Raw genomic sequence first — 18,821 nt, 5'->3', positions numbered from 1 at the left:
TTTTGAAAATGATCCTTCATCATGGGCAACAATAGGATGACTTGGCTCATGGTAGAATCCTCCTTTCTGATGTCCCGTGTCAATATCTCAAAGGCACTAACTTATGAATAGTTAGTGTACTAGCATTATTTTCAATCTGCATCCTCATAGTTTTGATAGTTGAATCACATCGCCTTTGTAGCACATAATCATTCAAAACTTTGCACTGCTCAAGCTGGTATTGAAGCCTGTAGAAAGTGGAGTTCCAAGAGGTTGAGGTCTTCGTATTGTGGATGTTACACACTGAGTTAGCACACTGAATAGGACTTAACTGCTTCCGAGTTTTGAAAGAATGTCTGAAATAAGTGTAAATGGTGTGACAAGTAACTCTTATGTTGTTGAGCGCTTCTTTTTTTGTGAAAGTCTTGAAAACTTGGGTAGATGCAATGAGCTAAACATAGGACTCTGAAGTATCCTCCAAGACCTATGGCGTTGAAAACATTATTGACATTGTTAATGGCAAAGAATCCAGTGCTAGCACTATCAGCTTGAAGCCATTTGTACATGTTTGTATCAAATTCATTTAGCTGGTTGACAGATGTATGCGTTTTTTCCATCGAGAACATTGCAACTGTTGCATGACGATTATTTCATTTAAAAGCATCAGCAACATTGAGACCATTGGCTAGTCTTTGCTTAACTCCCTCGAAGGAGACTAGGTGTGCCGTGATGCACATGCATTCTGTAGCTGGAGATCTGTCCAGCATATCTGTCATGAGATGAATGGACTGTAAAAAGCTGCTCTTTATTGAGTCACAAACCAATGTAAGCACGTGTCTGGTGCAGTGCTGGCACAGTAACACTTGCAAAGTAGGTCTTCCTTAGAACTTTCGATTGTTACAGATGGTTTCTGCACATTCCAGATACACCTCTCCTTCCACCAAAGATAAAGAGAGGAGGTCAATATCTAACATTTTGATTAGCTTCTATTGTATAAATGAACTGGCTCATATGCTCAATGGTAAAGCAACCCCTTCCTCAGTAGGCTATTGTGTCTGAGGTTTTCTTTGTGAGGACTCCACCTCAAGTGACTGAAATGCAGCAGGTTGACTGCTTTGAAGCTTTGCTATTGCTATATCACTCTTTTCCTTGTTCTCTGCCTAGTTTGATGCAGGCAATAACTGCACATTTAGAGTAACAGTCACAGGGCAGCTTCCCATGGCAGCAACATCTTTATCCTCATCACCACCTTTCTAACAATTCAAATTCTTCTCTATTTGCTAGAAGCTAACCTTTTGAATAGCTATTCCTATGGGAGTGAATGCTGGTTTTTCAGATAGGTCAGTTGCCCCCGGTACTATCATATGCATCTGGCTTCCCACAATGCACTGGTTTGCAGAAAATAGAGGAATCGGTGATGTGGACCTCTTCCAACCTTAGTGCAAGGAAGTCCCAAACTGGGAGAAGATTCTCCTTATAGAACAAAAGCAAAAACTTGTAGTGAAGCTAGGTGGTTATGTTTGCTTTGCTCTAGGATGGGTTGTGACTGCATCTGATGGGGATCTTGGAGAAAACAGGGGCGTACTCTTTCTTTTCCTCAGAGAAGATAGTGAAGATGATATGTCTAATGGAATATGAGTGACTACATCATGCTTGTCAGCAAGCTCAAATTCTTCTGCTCCTACAGCTGGAAGATCCGGTGTAGCATACTCTAGTTACTGTTGCATTTAAGATAAGGTTTGCTGCTTGCGCAATTTGATTTTGGACTCACACTGCTCAGCCATGATTGCTGTCAATGCAGTGTGCAGAGACGTCAGCCTTGGTTTTGTTGGTGGCAGTACCATTGTTGATTGAGGGGTGATCCTTCTCCCAGCTTCTTCCTGTCTGGAAGAGAATGCAGCAGCTTTGCCTCATTGCAGAAAAATATGAAAGCTTGATGCCAGTGGTGGCAACCGACTTATTCTCTCCACTGGCCGCTTTCTTCCAAGGATCCTCCTTATTTGGGTCCATCTTGTTTACTTCTTGTGCTGTGTGTCAACAACAGGAGAAATAGCCCTTAGCAGAGAGATCTCTATGGTGTCAGATAATTTGCAGACTTCTCTCTGTCTCAGTACTGTCTCATCCACCTGCAGGCAATGAAAAATAAGGAGGAAGATACTGAGACTAGGCCAATCTAGTCAGTGCAGTAAAAGTCTTCATCAAGGTACCACTGAAGTTCACTAAAAGCAAAATAAATACCTGTGGGCTCATTTACAAGCCCATTGCACCGCCGGTGCATTATGTTTTTTGATGCACCGTCAGTGCAGAGTGCAGACCCATATCTACGAGTACACGAAAAGCCACTTTGCACGGCTTTTAATGGCCTCATAGATATAAAGTAAGGCAAAGCAGCGCAAGCCGCTGCATTGCTTTACTCTGCGTCAAAGAGGCATTCCATGGGCACTGTGGTGGTTGTTCCCACACAACTCCCCTGGATTTTGAAGCATTCCCAGATTTACAAGGACATGTAAACCTGGGAATGTGTCAAAAGCCTATGCTTCCCCAGGAAGGCGTAACAAGGAGAAGTAACTTTATTTCCCCCTACTTTTTCGTCTTTCTATGCTGCATTCTGCAGCACACATTGAAGGAGGAAAATGCCTCCATTGATTGTTTTTGTGCAGGAAGGTGTCACAAAAACAATCATCCCTACAACGTGGACACCCTTGTACCATGGTGCAAGGGTGCTTGTATTGGCGCAAGGCAGCCAAAAGGGAACCAGACAGTGGGCTGGAATGCATTGTAGCTCACAATTACAATGCATTCCTGCCCTTTTCTGTTGATGCAGGGCATCGCAGCAAATTGACTTACTGCGCTACCCTGTGTCAAAAATGTGTAAATGATGCACCTGGTGTCTCTCTACCACTGCCCATGGGGGCCCTATAGGATTCAGGAGTTTGGCAAAAATGAATAAATTAATAAAAATAATACGTGTGGTCCCTCCGCAGCCCATGAGGCCCCTTTTGAGGTGGGGGGGGGGGGGGGGTAAGCAGGCTAAAAACTGTTAAATTAATTAGAAAAAACTTGTATCGTCTTGGATATTTCCAAATTACTCTGAATAAGAGTAGCATCCCCTCAACAAAAATGTGGGGAGAGAGAGGTAAAGGCTAGGTTCATCTTCCTTATAGATTTGTATTCCAAAAAATCGAACGATTTCGACAACCAGGCTAGCAAAAGGTCACCATATGTGTAATCGAGGTATGAGCATGGCATGCTATTCATTGTGTCCGTACTAGAGGATTCTGAGGAGTTGTACCAATGGGATTAGTTTTCCTATAGGTCCTGAAGAAGAGCCATTTGGGGAACAGCTCGATAGATGTTGAGAACGGACTCATCACAGCCCACCCCTTCAGTCACATCCCCTGATTTTAACCTTACCTGCTAAAGGCGGATAAAACAATAGTCCTACTGGTCAAGTAATTTTAACCCAAAAGCACTTATTTTCCACTTCCCTTCACCTACACTGTCTTAATCATAAACTGTATCTATAAGTGCTCCCACGCAAACGTCTGGTCGTAGCACGCCTCAATCCATGGAGGATTGGGATAAACTCCAATGATGAAGCATGCCACCAAGGGGTAACCCTGGTGGGTGAGGGGTCTCTAGGAAAAATGTTATTTTCCTGCTAAATGATCTCAGTGGAGATTTAGTGTGTTTCATACTCTTTTTCCTAGGCTGGTTTTTTTTGTCGAAATAGTTCGATTTTTTGGAATATAAGAGTAGCATCTCTTCAGCTCTGAGAATAAATTGTTTTCCCTTGGCAGTGAAAGGTTTTAATGTGTATGAACCCCTTACTCTTATTCATGCACTGCACATTATCAGTTACAAGCACCCAGATGACTACTGATAAGCACATAGTAGGTGAAGCAGGAATGCTTTCTGGTTGGTTATGTTAACATGATGCACAACCATCATATAGCATTGCACTAACTGTACATATCCATTTCTGTTTAATTAATGTGATGTGGAAAGCCAGGGGAGCGGAAGCCCATCATTTTAAAAAGCCGTGTGCCCAGGGTTATGCTGACTATGCAGTTCAATATGTTAATTGACAATAAATCCTGCTTGTCCGTATAAAGCACTTGACTAGTCATTTTCAAGATGGTCATGATTTTTTATGATGCAGAACTTTTAATTTACGGGGCTGATAAAAATAGATTTACTTTCACCCACTTCCAGTTGATTTAATTACCTAATCAACTATAAATCATCTGCTATTGGAAAAGTGATTTAGCAGAGATGATATTTTGCCATCGGTTTTTAGTAAGTACTAAAAAGGCGTTTGCAAAAAAAGTCAACATTATCTGCAGAACATTTAAAATTCTCATCTTCTAAATTAAAGGTTATGTGCTGGTAATTGAAAGGTTGGTTTTGTAAAAAACAGAAACAATGAAGTACAGTGCATGGGACAGGCTTTTTGGCAACAGTAGAAACAGAATTATATATATATATTATTTTTATTTTACAGAGTTTTATATAGCGCGAACTTGACCTGAATCGGATATCAGAGAGCTTTACATAGCACCAGTTGCGTTACATGAGGACACATTATTTTTTTTTGTGAGGCACGGGGAGTTTAAGTGATTTGCCCAGTATCACAGGATGTTCAGCGTCGTTGCCGAGACTCGAACCCAGATTCCAGGACTACCGCCCTAGCCGTTAGGCCAACTCCTCTCCATAGAAATGTTGTAGGTAACACTACCCGGTTAGAGAAGCGTGGAAATGCTATTGCATTCTTCCTGTTTTTCACTCCCTGAGGCCCCCCCGAAATTACAGCATTGACTAAAGGGAGCAGGGGAGGAGGCAGTAGGAGATTAACTTCCACACTTTCCCACCTCTGAGATAACACACTGTGCCGGTGTTTACAGAAAAATAAAGAAAGCCTAATTGTTTGATTCATTACAATTTTATAAAGTGAGTACTTAATTATTTGCCTTTAGACGACATTCATCAGGGTGCAATGGGGTGTGGTTGTCAATAGATAAACACGTGCAGTGGCATTGGGGCCCAGCACTCTTAGAGCTACCTGCACCCCAATTATAGAATTATGGCTTTCTTTTTGAACCCAAACAGTGTTTGGGGTCTCTTGTCCTTGTTTTAATGGAGCAAAGGACACTCCTGCTATGTGACTCAGTGTACTGAGGTAAAAATCAGATGAGTCTGGAAAAATTCCTATGCATAGCAAAGGGCCAATGGAACTCCTCCTACCTCCAAATTTAGCAGGTCAAAACTGAGGGCCATATGTACGAAGAAGTTGCTGAGCGTGCCGTTAGCCTCCTGGGCTTAACAACACGTTCCACCACTTCTCAAACCCAAGGCTGCACCATATTTACAAGAATATGGTGCGGCGTTGCATTTCCCCCTGCGATGGCGCTAAGTTTCACAACTTAGCACCAACTCAGGCACCCTAGCACCAGAGTGCAATGGTGTCTGAATGCAGGGCAGGTTTGTTTATGTAACTTTCATGTGGGCTGCTTCATGCAGCCCACATGAAAGTTACAAAATGGTATTTTAAAAAAATGTTGTTTATGTACAGGAAGGGACACCATCCTTTACATAAACAAACCATGACATTTTGCTTTTTCTATGTGTGCTGCACAAGGCAGCAAACATGGAAAAGGCAAAAAAGAGGAGAAATAATGCATTTCTCCTCTTTTCGCCATCTTAAGACCAGGATTTTCCTGGTCTTAATTTTAGCGCTGCCTCTTATGTACGCCATCCTTGTACATAGGGGGTAGCGCCAAATACAATTGGTGTTGCAGTGGAACGCCCACCACAACACCCACTGCATGCCCCTCTCATGCTAAGCATAGCATAAAATGGTGCCTCATGTACAATGCAGTGTTAAGCCACAATAAGTAGCTTAAAGCTGCTTTGTAAATAAGGCGCAGCCCCTATCGCCACGGGACTGTCACAAAAAGTGACGTTCCCTTGGCGATAGGGGCTTGTACATATGCCCCTGACTTCCTTATTAAGTGACAACCCGTATGAGTTAAAGGAATCCACACATCAATATTTTATGAGGGGGTTCAAAGAGCGAAACTTTCTCATGTAGAGTAGGGGCCTAATTACAAAACAACTTTGACCTAGAATGGGTGGATATGCTGTATCAATCTGCACCTCACCGTATGTACATATATTGTATTGATACTAACGCATCAGTTTCTAAACATTCAGTATTGGGTGCTTATACAATGCCGAATACTTATCCACCTTGAAGTATTGAAATTATTGAGATCACAAGTAATCCCAAAGTTAAATCCATTATCATAAGCACTGTAGCACACCAGAAAAAAGTCACTATCACAGTTCTTAAAGTATGTTGGTTCAAATCAATAAATCCACATTTGAATTAATAAAATCATGTCCATTTCATGGTTCCAAATATCACAGAAAGCTTGAAAATATTGGTCCAATTCCACGTTGAGTTGTCAAAAATTGAGCTTTATTCAAAAATCACATAGCAGCCATTCCAAATTCACATAGCAGCCACAATACAAAACAAGGTTGAATGGCGCTATGTTGTTGGTAGTAAGTTAAAGGCAGTGCTTGCTCCAAAAACCATTAATACTGTATTTGGAAAAGAAAAATTCTGGAAGCGGTAATGTGGTTGTGTTGTACTGCGGTTATTAAGAGTTCTTTCTTTACTGTTTTCTTGTGCCGGGCACTCTTATATTTTAATTGTGAAGTTGTGCTACTTTTCCATATTAATATGTTTAGTTTAGAGATGACAGCAAGTGCTGAAACATATCTAGCTAAAAGCAGCACATGACTTGAAAATTCTTGTGACAAGCAATGTTTTATTCCTGCTGAAGGTGGAAAAATAGCATTGCTTCAACTCTTCAACTACTTACGACAACAGTCAGCCTAAAGCTGTCGTAGAGACCATGTGTGATGTGGCCCTACGAGTGTATCCTATATCAAGGCTTCCTGGGTTGAGGATGGTCTTCTTCCTTTTAAAATCAGCCAAAATGAGAATTAACAACAAAGCTCCTTGAGCAAAACCTGTAATCAAGTCCTTATATTACTCAACAGTTAGCGCACTCCATCAACAGCAATTGACCCAGCAAAGCTCCTAGAGTATGGGAAATGTTAGCCTTCCCACAAATCAGATGCAATTTTATTTATCCTTCTATTTGGTGTGGCAATACAGATTTTTCCTAACAAGTTTTCGCTTGGGCACGATCCATTTGTTGGCAGCCATCCCTAACTCAGGTGGATGGTGTGACAATCTTCTGCCGTGTCCTTGTGACAATGAGGCAATTGTTTTGTTTTGTGCACTTCACAAACATCTGAGATCTGAATTTTTGTTCACAATATTGAGGCCTTGCTGCCCTTGTTCTATAGGGAAGGTTTAAGCTATTTATACTAGCTTTATTCCATTGACAACTGTGTCACAAGCTTACATTTTATAAGAGGGGCCTTTAAAATGCAAAAGAGTTATGGATAAATGAGTGTCTCAAGCCGTGCCTTATGTAGTAATTGTTAGAATGGGGGTCTCTAGTTGGCAGAGGTGGGTACCTTTGTCCAAATAGGGGCCCTTGGTTCTAGTCAGGGTAAGGGGGATACACTCCTAAAATAACCCCTGCTCACCCCCTTGGTAGCTTGGCACAAGCAGACAGGCTTATCCAGAGGCAGTGTGTAAAGCATTTGTGAACACATACAGTAATACAGTGAAAACACTACAAATGGACACCACACCAGTTTAGAAAAATAAGTAATCTTAATCTAAACCAAAACAAGACCAAACTACAAAAATCCACAATACAGTTATCAAGTTATCGTTAAAAATAGGTTATTTACTCTGTATAGTATAAGCTTTATTCGATATAAAAAAATATCATAAAAGCAATGCATTTCCAAATATACACATTATTTACATAAATAAAATGGTTTAAAAAGTCATTAAATCATCGACTAGTAAGCTTATATAATGCAATATCCATAATAGATTAAAATTCATAATTCGGTTGTTAAAAGGAAAAAGACTAAATATGGAATGTGTAAACTAGAGTCCTGTATAAGGGAGGGACAGCTGTTCGCCATCAGCGTCTGCAGGCTTCCTAGCTAGTAACTTGCTTCTAATTAGCCAGGCGGATCCCAAGAATTTAGCTACCCCACATATCAGAGTAAGGGAAGAGGTGTCAGTGCAAAGGATGCGGAGAGCATTACGATGGCACATTGGGCCCAGTAGTTTGCAGACCGGTTTTAGCCACCTCATTCTGGGGAGCCTATACGCCGGGCAGGCAAACAAGAGATGAGCCGTCGTATCATTATGGTAGGCACAACCTGGGCAGGGTAAAGATGACATAATTGGCCCTTTCCAACGTGAAACAAAGCTGTTGGTCGGCAAAGTCCCGAATCTCAGCTGCATATATAATACCCTATGGCTGGGAGTCTGGATAAAATCCAAATAAGGTTCTAATGAGCGGGTATGTTTGTGTTGGAAGAATCCCTCCGCCAGTTTCCCCAGTCTGGGATTTTTAATGACCAGCAAATGGACCCATTCCCAGTACAATTTTTTGATAACCTGTTTTGTAGGTGGAGTTTGGGTGCGCCAGGCCTCCTTTAAACCAATAGGTTATTTACTCAAATAAAGCGTGTAGCAACAAATAACTCCACCTGGAGTTATAACGACGTTGTGAAAATCCCAAAGTATGACGCCGACCGCAAGGTGTGCGGCGTCGGGCCCGGAATCAAGCATACCCACAAAGAACAGTACCTTCAAATAGATGAAAGCAAAGATGGTGCACAGCGTTGAGGAGGTGATGCTTCGTTGGCGCCTGCGGCGTAGGTTCCTTGCGACCCCAGGGGAGGTGATGCCTCTGTTCCTTACTGTAGCGCAGGGGAGGTGAGACATTGGTTCCTTACTGTGTCGGTGAGGTGTCTGTTCCTTACCATGGTACGATGTCGATGGATTCAGGAGTCACCCACGTCAAGGATTGGCTCTGCGTTGATGAAGCACGGGTGTCGCTGAAGTCGGGTCTGCGGTGTGAGCCGGGATGGTCATTCATGGACATCATGAGCGGTGTCCTCGGCTCCGGTGCAGGCAGCAGCCTCGATGATAGCTTCAGAGTCGATGCGGCACAGCGTCAGCAGGCATCGGGCCAATGGTGCAATTCGGGGCTGTGTGTCGTGCTCTTCACAAGCAGTGCCCACGGCTTCGGTGCAGGTTACGGCGTCGCTCGCCAGCATCGGTGTTGCAATTTCCTTCTGTAGAAGCAGAAACAGCGGTTCTAGATGTAGAGAGGGGATGAAGTCTTTGTGTCCCTGAGATTTCAGAACAGGAGGCAAGATCAGTATCAAGCCCTTGGAGATCATCCTCAAGATGACAAAGCAAACAGAAAAGTCCTTTTCGCCTTTCCTTGGCAGCAAGCAGCCACTGTAGGCCAACCCCATACAGCAAACAGCACAGGGGCAGTATTCCTCCTCAGTTTCTCCGGCTCTTCCCCTTGGCACAGGTTTCTCTTGATTCCCAGAAGTGATCTAAAAGTCTGGGGTCCGGGCCTCTCTTTTTATCCACTAAAATCCTTTGTTCTCTGAAGGCAGAGAGTGTCTGTACCTGGCCAAAACCAGTTCTGTCCTCACTGGTGCAGCTTTCTGACAGGAGGTGGAGAAAGCATTGTTAAAGGCAGACTAGGCCCATTCAGGTAAAAAGGAAATCTCCTCCCCCTACTCTAAATGCAACCCAGGTCCATTCAGCCCAGCCCTGACTGATCAGACTTCTGGAGCCACAGCCCCTCTCCAAAAGCCAGACATGCAATACACAAACCGAGCAGAGCCACACTGGATGGTTAGGCAAGAAAATACCTATTGTCTAAAAGCGGCATTTTCAAACACAGAACGTAAAAATCGCCCTCACTAAAATAAGCATTTTAACATTCTGAGTACAGGCAGACTAAACTTTATTTTTCTACCTTGTTCATTGGGCCAGTTATGTTTATAAGATGTTATAAACAAACTCCCTATTCTGTCCTATAGGAACAGGTAGCCTTGCAATAGTGAAAAACGAAGTTGGCGGTAAGTTACAATCAGGATATGCAACACACACCAGGGCATGTCCTACCTTTTACGTACATTTCACCCTGCCCACAGGGGTACCTAGTGCCTACCTTAGGAGTGGCTAACATGAAGAAAAGGGAAGGTTTGGGGATTGGCAAGTGTGTGCACTTGTCGACATGGCAGTCCCAGACTGCACACAGGCTCTGAAATGGCAGGCCAGAGTTACATTTTACAGGCTGCTTCTGTGGGTGGCACAATCAGTGCTGCAGCCCACTAGCAGTATTTCATTTACAGGCCCTGAGCACACACAGTGCACTATACTAGGGTCTGACAAGTAAATGAAATATGCCAATCATGGAATCACTAATCCATAAACACAATTTACACAGAGAGCATATACACTTTTGCACTGATCAGAAGTGGTAAAGTTCCCAGAGTCATAAAACCAACAAAAACAGGTCAGAAACAATACAGGAGGAAGGCATAAGTTCTGGGATGACCCTGAAAAAATTGCCAATTCCAACAGTTATCATTTCTTGTTTTTATAGCAAAAGAATGAACAAGTATTCAATTTGCACATGCACTTTATTGCATCCTGCAGGGCGGTGACCTTATTTATTCGTAGGCTGGAACAGATTTCGGTTGGGTTGCCACCTTCATTCCTTATCCATTTGTTTGCACTTACTATTGCTCCCATTTGATATAGTGATGATTAATTGAAATCATGTGCTTTTTATCTGTGTCTTATTTTGTTGAAATAATTGTTAATTTTGTGCTTTTATGATTTGTTTGCCAAATCAAATAAAGTTTTATTACTTTCTGATTTCAGACTAGAAGCAAGGGCTCACTTTTACCCACAAACTACTCCAAGAACATCCCTAACCATGACAAATTTTTGACTACCCTCCACTGGCCACTTGATCTTTTCAGAGTATCCATGAGGACACTGTGGACATCTCACATTGAAGCAAATCCACATGCTTGTGTCTGGTAAAGACCCAGTCAGAGGTGGCAAGGCAATGCTTGGCAAGGTAATTCTAATCTCATCCCATTTCCTTCTTGTTTTAGGTTCTGTTGATGGCACCCTCTTGGCACGTGTGCCACCCAGCCATGGTGAAAACAATTTTCAAACAAACACCACTACCACTCCCAATGCTCAAGTTGCCTGCAATACAATGTGCTGCATCACTGATGTATATGCTTCCTTCTTTGTTGGTGCAACCAAAATACCTGCACTTTCAATCAATCATTTTATTGGTTTCAGTGAAATGTGGCTGCTTTGTAAGTTTACTAATTCAGATTATGACTGCATATGTACTTGTGGAATGACTTCACAAAAATTCCCACTAATAACTCTTCCCCGTCTCAATTCACCAATGAGAGTCACATTAACTGCACACCTGTATGGATTGTCTGCAGCATTCTTGTGCTGATCCCAATATATTGAATATCGGTTCACTGACAGAATATCAATGTAAAAAATATAGATGAAAAAATATAGAATGCAAAAATATCATCTCCCTAGACTTCAACAGGTAAGTACAAAAATATCGAAGAAAAAAAATATCAATGTTAAAAATATAGGTTTACAAAATATCGATTTTTATAAAGATAATACAAATATTAAATATATTAAATTATAAAATTAATTTTAAAAAAGAAAGTAGATTAATATACAATATTTAACAAGTATAACAAATAAACAATTAAAAAAGGTAAACACGCATACATAATAATAAATATATATATATATTTATATATCTACTTTAAAAACAATTATTATATTATTATTTTTTATATAATTTTAAAATTATTTAATAATGTATATATATATATATATATATATATATATATATATATATATATATATATATATATATATATATATATATTATCTACTGGCGGTCGCCAGTAGATAGTTATAGTTAGGACCGAGTTCCCATAGGAAATCTGAAAATTCTATTTTGAATAACTTTGGCGCCGGTTGACTTATCTTCGTGAAATTGTCAAAACTAATGGGGCGCTCCGCTCAGCTCCTACCCTGAAAGTCTCGGGGTGATTCGTCAAGCGGGGGCTGAGAAAAAAGGGGGGTCCCAAAATGCGTTTTCCCATGCATTTTCCCATAGGACCTTTAGTCGAAGGTAAAGCCTGAACGGCTGAACAGAATTACTTGAAATTTGGCAAAGAGTTAGTCCTCAGGTCAGACATCTGCCTTTTGCTTAAATGGTGTCAATCTGTTCAGTAGTTCCTGAGAAAATCAAAAGTAAAATCACATATATATCTGGGCGGAGCCTAACCACACATCTCATTGTGAGATCTGATTGGCTGTCAGCACTTCATCCAAGAAGTGTTGGCAGCCATCTTGGGACCAATATACATGATAGCACCTCATTAAAAAGCATTGCAGTTAATAGAAGGTTTTAGGACTTTAGTTACATTATAAATCATTTGTTGATGGTACCATACTCATTTTAAGAATTGTGGTGTGTTCTAAGGTGATTTGTGAAAAACCTTCTTCTGTGATATCATGAATCATGCTTGAGAGAAAACTATTTTCTCATGCTTTTCCCACAGAGGTTTGGAAGGTGATCTATAAGCTATACTGAGAGCATATTGTCTGTAAATTCACATTATCTTTCTCAGTCTTGTGAGAATGAAGTCTGACATTCTCAGTAAAACATGTACATCCAACAAGGGCAGAGACTGTCAGTTGATTCCTTTGTGTTCTACTGCAGCGTCCCAGAGTGTTCTAATGAACAACTAGAGCGCTAACAGTCCTACTTATGACAAACGTACGGCACACCTGAAGCCATCTTGGTTGGAATAAAGTGGTAACTCTTAAAACATTTAATTTAAAAAGGAACAAAATGAGGAGGTTCATTTTGCCATAGAAAGTGCTGCAGAAAGAAAAATTAGTGCAAAAACAACAATTGATGGACAGAATGCAGAACAATGTCATACATTCACCCCAGTACAGAGATCTGGGCCTAAATCCATCGTTTTTTTGCTCACCATGCAATTCCAGTTTGAACCCAGCCATATGCAAATCAGTCTTGACCCTGTGCCTCATGGGAACAGTCCAGCCCGAACTGCCAAGCCAGGTCCTCCCTGGACTGGAAACAAGCATCCTAGGACCGGTTTCGGGGTTTCACCCCTCTTTAGCCAGGATAGCTTGATTCCAGTGGCGTGGAGAGCAAGGGACCCACGTCTGGGCATACCCTTCCCACTCGGGGTAACAAATGCAAAAACAACAATTGATGGACAGAATGCAGAACAATGTCATACATTCACCCCAGTACAGAGATCTGGGCCTAAATCCATCGTTTTTTTGCTCACCATGCCATTCCAGTTTGAACCCAGCCATATGCAAATCAGTCTTGACCCTGTGCCTCATGGGAACAGTCCAGCCCGAACTGCCAAGCCAGGTCCTCCCTGGACTGGAAACAAGCATCCTAGGACCGGTTTCGGGGTTTCACCCCTATTCAGCCAGGATAGCTTGATTCCAGTGGCATGGAGAGCAAGGGACCCACGTCTGGGCATACCCTTCCCACTCGGGGTGACAAATGCAAAAACAACAATTGATGGACAGAATGCAGAACAATGTCATACATTCACCCCAGTACAGAGATCTGGGCCTAAATCCATCGTTTTTTTGCTCACCATGCCATTCCAGTTTGAACCCAGCCATATGCAAATCAGTCTTGACCCTGTGCCTCATGGGAACAATCCAGCCCGAACTGCCAAGCCAGGTCCTCCCTGGACTGGAAACAAGCATCCTAGGACCGGTTTCGGGGTTTCACCCCTCTTCAGCCAGGATAGCTTGATTCCAGTGGCATGGAGAGCAAGGGACCCACGTCTGGGCATACCCTTCCCACTCGGGGTGACAAATGCAAAAACAACAATTGATGGACAGAATGCAGAACAATGTCATACATTCACCCCAGTACAGAGATCTGGGCCTAAATCCATCGTTTTTTTGCTCACCATGCCATTCCAGTTTGAACCCAGCCATATGCAAATCAGTCTTGACCCTGTGCCTCATGGGAACAGTCCAGCCCGAACTGCCAAGCCAGGTCCTCCCTGGACTGGAAACAAGCATCCTAGGACCGGTTTTGGAGTTTCACCCCTCTTCAGCCAGGATAGCTTGATTCCAGTGGCATGGAGAGCAAGGGACCCCCGTCTGGGCATACCCTTCCCACTCGGGGTGACAAATTCAAAAACAAAAATTGATGGAGAAGAATGCAGAACAATGTCATACATTCACCCCAGTACAGAGATCTGGGCCTAAATCCATCGTTTTTTTGCTCACCATGCCATTCCAGTTTGAACCCAGCCATATGCAAATCAGTCTTGACCCTGTGCCTCATGGGAACAGTCCAGCCCGAACTGCCAAGCCAGGTCCTCCCTGGACTGGAAACAAGCATCCTAGGACCGGTTTCGGGGTTTCACCCCTCTTCAGCCAGGATAGCTTGATTCCAGTGGCATGGAGAGCAAGGGACCCACGTCTGGGCATACCCTTCCCACTCGGGTGACAAATGCAAAAACAACAATTGATGGACAGAATGCAGAACAATGTCATACATTCACCCCAGTACACAGATCTGGGCCTAAATCCATCGGTTTTTTGCTCACCATGCCATTCCAGTTTGAACCCAGCCATATGTAAATCAGTCTTGACCCTGTGTCTCATGGGAACAGTCCAGCCCGAACTGCCAAGCCAGGTCCTCCCTGGATTGGAAACAAGCATCCTAGGACCGGTTTCGGGGTTTCACCCCTCTTCAGCCAGGATAGCTTGATTCCAGTGGCATGGAGAGCAAGGGACCCACGTCTGGGCATACCCTTCCCACTCGGGGTGACAAATGCAAAACCAACAATTGATGGACAGAATGCAGAACAATGTCATACATTCACCCCAGTACAGAGATCTGGGCCTAAATCCATCGTTTTTTTGCTCACCATGCCATTCCAGTTTGAACCCAGCCATATGCAAATCAGTCTTGACCCTGTGTCTCATGGGAACAGTCCAGCCCGAACTGCCAAGCCAGGTCCTCCCTGGACTGGAAACAAGCATCCTAGGACCGGTTTCGGGGTTTCACCCCTCTTCAGCCGGGATAGCTTGATTCCAGTGGCATGGAGAGCAAGGGACCCATGTCTGGGCATACCCTTCCCACTCGTGGTGACAAATGCAAAAACAACAATTGATGGACAGAATGCAGAACAATGTCATACATTCACCCCAGTACAGGGTCAAGACTGATTTGCATATGGCCATGTCTAAACTGGGGTGGCGTAGTGGGCAAAAGAACGATGGATTTAACCCAGATCTCTTGACTGGGGGAGAATGTCTGCATTGTCAGCATTCCGTCCATCATTTGTTTGTTGTAACGCTTTTCGCCCGAAATGGGATGGGTATTCCCAGATGTGGGACCCGTGCTCAATACGCCACTGGAGTCAAGCTATCCTGGCTGATGACGGCTGATAGCCAGAAACCGGTCCTAGGATGCTTGATTCCGGTCCAGGGAAGACATGGCTTGGCAGTTCGGGCTGGACTGTTCCCATGAGGCACAGGGTCAAGACTGATTTGCATATGGCCATGTCTAAACTGGGGTGGCGTAGTGGGCAAAAGAACGATGGATTTAACCCAGATCTCTTGACTGGGGGAGAATGTCTGCATTGTCAGCATTCCGTCCATCATTTGTTTGTTGTAACGCTTTTCGCCCGAATTGGGATGGGTATTCCCAGACGTGGGACCCGTGCTCACTACGCCACTGGAGTCAAGCTATCCTGGCTGATGACGGCTGATAGCCAGAAACCGGTCCTAGGATGCTTGATTCCGGTCCAGGGAAGCATGGCTTGGCAGTTCGGGCTGGACTGTTCCCATGAGGCACAGGGTCAAGACTGATTTGCATATGGCCATGTCTAAACTGGGGTGGCGTAGTGGGCAAAAGAACGATGGATTTAACCCAGATCTCTTGACTGGGGGAGAATGTCTGCATTGTCAGCATTCCGTCCATCATTTGTTTGTTGTAACGCTTTTCGCCCGAAGTGGGATGGGTATTGCCAGATGTGGGACCCGTGCTCACTACGCCACTGGAGTCAAGCTATCCTGGCTGATGACGGCTGATAGCCAGAAACCGGTCCTAGGATGCTTGATTCCGGTCCAGGGAAGACATGGCTTGGCAGTTCGGGCTGGACTTTTCCCATGAGGCACAGGGTCAAGACTGATTTGCATATGGCCATGTCTAAACTGGGGTGGCGTAGTGGGCAAAAGAACGATGGATTTAACCCAGATCTCTTGACTGGGGTAGAATGTCTGCATTGTCAGCATTCCGTCCCTCATTTGTTTGTTGTAACGCTTTTCGCCCGAAGTGGGATGGGTATTCCCAGACGTGGGACCCGTGCTCACTACGCCACTGGAGTCAAGCTATCCTGGCTGATGACGGTTGATAGCCAGAAACCGGTCCTAGGATGCTTGATTCCGGTCCAGGGAAGACATGGCTTGGCAGTTCGGGCTGGACTGTTCCCATGAGGCACAGGGTCAAGACTGATTTGCATATGGCCATGTCTAAACTGGGGGGGCGTAGTGGGCAAAAGAACGATGGATTTAACCCAGATCTCTTGACTGGGGGAGAATGTCTGCATTGTCAGCATTCCGTCCATCATTTGTTTGTTGTAACGAAAGAAAAATGAGGGCACATTTTGAGTGACTTCTCAAATCCTCTTCCATTTCATTAAAAAATTCTGACATGCAGACTGAAACATGCACTTTCAATACCAGCAGCAGACTTCCCTGGTGACCAGTAGCTTTACTACAGTGATCTAATAAGCAACTAGAGTGCTAACATTCTGAATTTATGGCAAATGTGTGACACATCTGAATGCCTTCTTGATGGAATCAGAGTAAAAAACTGAAAGTATTTCCTACTGAGGAGACTGTAGTAAATGAGGAAATTAGAAAACATCATAACCAATAAGTCTCCCAAAATGGCCACCAGAGACAAAAGAGCCCAAATGTAGCCCAAATATCACCCAGATGTAGCCCAAGTATAGCCCAATGACAGAATGTCCCAGAGTGTTCTAACGAACAACTAGAGCACTAACAGTCTTACTTATGACAAAAGTATGGCACACCTGAAGCCATCTTGATTGAAATAAAGTGGTAACACTTAAAACATTTAATTTACAAGGGAACAAAATGAGGGGGTTCATTTTGCCATAGAAAGTATGATTAGTGCTTCAGAAAGAAAAATTAGGGCACATTTTGCCTTCTCAAATCCTCTTCTATTTCATAAAAAAATTCTGACATTCAGACTGAAACATGCACTTTGAATACCAGCAGCAGACTTCCCTGGTGAGCAGTAGCTTTACTACAGTGATCTAATGAGCAACTAGAGTGCTAACATTTAGAATTTATGGCAACTGTGTGACACATCTGAATGCCTTCTTGATGGAACCAAAGTAAAAAACTGAAAGTATTTCCTACTGAGGATACTGCAGGAAATTAGGAAACTTCATAACAAATAAATCTCCCAAGATGGCCACCAGAGACAAAAGAGCCCAAATGTAGCCCAAATATCACCCAGATGTAGCCCAAGTATAGCCCAATGACAGAATGTCCCAGAGTGTTCTTAAGAACAACTAGAGCGCTTACTGTCTAACTTATGACAAAGGGAAGGTGGGAGGGGGTTAGGGGCAGCTAGCTGACCACACAGGGAAGGTGGGAAGGGCCATGGCAGCACAGAAGACCATGCATGGCAAGCAGGAGTGTTAGTGGCAGCACAATGGCTATGATGGGGAAGAGGGAAGGTGCAGGGGCATGCACAAAGGACCATGGAGGATAGAAGGGAGGGTCAGGACCTGGGCACAGACAAGAGAGTTCAGGGGAAGGGGCCTCACAACAGACCGCGCGGGGCAGGCAAGAGGAGCAGTTGCAGCACAACAGACCAGGGAGGGCAGAAGGGTGTGGCAGTAAAATGGACCATGGAGGACAGGAGGAAGGGGATAGGGGCATGGCATGTGGACAGGCAGGGTGGAGGTGGCAGGGACAGGTTACAATCATCTGACAATGCTAGGCAGGTGGGAGGGGAAAGGCAGCTCAACAGAACACTCAGAGTAGATAGGAGTGGCAGGTCCATGGAACATGGTGGGCAAAAAGGATGGAGCAGGGGCATGCACAAAGACATCGGAGGGCAGGGGGAAGGAGAATAGGGGCAGCAAGCTAAGCACAGAGGCTAAGCAAGAGTTCAATGATGGGCCATAGAATTGGACAATGGAGGGCAGGAGGAGTGGACTGGTACATCATGCTAAATGGAGGGAAGTGGCAGCACATCAGACCATGCATGGCAGGAGGGAGGAGGCTAGTCCATGGATTCAGACAACAGAGGATAGGGAGGAGGTGGATGGGGCAGCAAGCTAACTGTTCAGAGAAGGTGGGTATTAGGAACTTTATTGTTTTTAAAATGTGTGTCTGTGCGAACTACTTAAAATATGAACAAGTATGCAGCATAATCTCACTTTTATTCAGGAAGAAGAGGACGTTTGTGACTGTGACTCCGGGCTCACTTGGCAGAAACACCCCCTGACCCTCCACGCCCCATCGCAAAATGTAATGCCTGTGAAAAGGGTTGGTGGGCGCAGTGTTATATAGAACATAGTCCTGAGAGCACGATTGAAAATGAAAACTAGATATAGTATATGGTATAAACTATGCACCAAAAAGTGTGATATAAGATGAACCGGGGCGTGAAATATAATATGCAATACATTGTGTGCAATGACAGATTCATTGGAGAGCGCGAGATAGC

The sequence above is a fragment of the Triturus cristatus genome, chromosome 10 (assembly GCF_964204655.1).
Source record: "Triturus cristatus chromosome 10, aTriCri1.1, whole genome shotgun sequence".
NCBI classification, from domain to species: domain Eukaryota; kingdom Metazoa; phylum Chordata; class Amphibia; order Caudata; family Salamandridae; genus Triturus; species Triturus cristatus.
Note: the sequence above shows the minus strand (reverse complement) of the source record.